This window comes from Aquarana catesbeiana, linkage group LG01, assembly GCF_042186555.1.
Source record: "Aquarana catesbeiana isolate 2022-GZ linkage group LG01, ASM4218655v1, whole genome shotgun sequence".
NCBI classification, from domain to species: Eukaryota; Metazoa; Chordata; class Amphibia; order Anura; family Ranidae; genus Aquarana; species Aquarana catesbeiana.
In genome coordinates, this window is record NC_133324.1 from 901611045 (window position 1) to 901613105 (window position 2061).

Genomic DNA, 2061 nt, shown 5'->3' on the forward strand with positions numbered 1-2061 from the left:
GGGGGGGACGCGACAGGGGACGGACGACGGGGGGGGGACGCGACAGGGACGGACGACGGGGGGGGGGGACGCGACAGGGACGGACGACGGGGGGACGGGGGGGACGCGACAGGGACGGACGACGGGGGGGGGGGGGACGCGACAGGGACGGACGACGGGGGGGGGGGGGGGGACGCGACAGGGACGGACGACGGGGGGGGGGGGGGGACGCGACAGGGACGGACGTCGGGGGGGGGGACGCGACAGGGACGGACGTCGGGGGGGGGGACGCGACAGGGACGGACGTCGGGGGGGGTGGGACGCGACAGGGACGGACGTCGGGGGGGGGGACGCGACAGGGACGGACGTCGGGGGGGGGGACGCGACAGGGACGGACGTCGGGGGGGGACGCGACAGGGACGGACGTCGGGGGGGGGGGGCGCGACAGGGACGGACGTTGGGGGGGGGGGCGCGACAGGGACGGACGTTGGGGGGGGGGGGCGCGACAGGGGTGGACGTTGGGGGGGGGGGGCGCGACAGGGGTGGACGTTGGGGGGGGGGGGACGCGACAGGGACGGACGTGGGGGGGGACGCGACAGGGGTGGACGTTGGGGGGGGGACGCGACAGGGACGGACGTTGGGGGGGGGGACGCGACAGGGACGGACGTTGGGGGGGGGACGCGACAGGGACGGACGTTGGTTGAGGGGGGGGGGGGGACGCGACAGGGACGGGCGTTGGGGGGGACGCGACAGGGACGGACGTTGGGGGGGGACGCGACAGGGACGGGCAATGACGGGGGGGACAGCAGTGGAGGACAGTGACAGGGTTGGGGGGGCTATCAGTGAGCAGATGTCATTATCCCCCCTCTCGGCTCTCTCTTACCCGAGGCCTGTAGGATTTCCCTCCGGAGGCCGCCCGCGTAGTCGATGAGCTCCTCCAGGCTCCGTTCGCAGTGCTGTCCATAGCCGGAGAACTTCTGTAGCACCTTGTCCAGCTCCCGCTCCACCGTCACACATTGCTCCATGTCCCCGGAGGAGGGAGCGGCCTCCTCTTCCTCACACACGGCCGGCCCGAGCCCCGCCAACACAACCCGGACAGGAAACACTCGGCAGCCGCCTACTCCTTCCTCAGCAACAGGCGAAGCCCCCACCGGCTCCGCTCTTCTCTCACCGGCGCTTGTTTTTGTTTTTAACGGAGATCAACATTGACCTGTTTTACCGGGACCACAACATTGTGCCTCATAGGGGGGGAGCCTTCCAGCAATCAGCACGTCTTCACTACATGTATCCCCTCACACACGTATCTCCGGCCTACTACTGTTTATTTAGAAGGTAGCCATCTCGAATATGTTCTAGAGTGAGCTCTTCAGTTTGTTATGGATGAAAGAATTGACAACCGAGCAGAGAGGAACCCCCTGTGTCAAAGAACAAATAATGGAACATTCCACGTCCTGACGTAGACGCCGCTAACCCCTATGATTGCGCTATGGGTTTGTGTTTTTTTTTACATCCGGGTCTGGGCTGTTGTTGCTGGGCGGAGTTTCAGAAACTGCCTGGAGGAGACGTCATCGGCGTGGTCAGACCGATCGATCAGCGGAAAGTTGTGTCCTCAATGCGGGAGACATTTTGTTGAAGCCTTAATTCTACTCCTTAGTAGTGTATCTGGGTGAATTACACTTTTTTTTTTTTTTTTTTAAGAACAAATTGAACCTTCATTTGATGGTAATGGATAGCTCCTGACTATTTTTTTATTATCAAAGGAATAGTAAAAAAAAAAAAAATTTCTAAAATGTAACTGTATTTCTTTCTATTACCATAACCTACCACCAAATAACAACCCAAAATAAATTCTCCCGCTCCTGACGGTCCGGTTGCAGCGATACCACATATGTGTATGTTATTTTTACACATACACTCACCAGTCACTTTTTTAGGTTCACCTGTTCAATTTCTTGGTAACACAAATTGCTAGTCAGCCAATCACATGGCAGCAACTCAATGCATCTAGGCATCTAGACTTGGTGAAGACGACTTGCTGAAGTTCAAACCGAGCATCATAATGGGGAAGAAAGGGGATTTAAG

At 59.9% G+C, this 2061-nt stretch overlaps 1 pseudogene; it reads right to left on the reverse strand.

Moving 5' to 3' along the window:
* Positions 1-862: 862 nt before the first annotated feature.
* On the reverse strand, positions 863-1769 carry LOC141125485 (E3 ubiquitin-protein ligase RMND5A pseudogene; annotated as a pseudogene).
* Between the last annotated feature and the right edge of the window lie 292 nt (positions 1770-2061).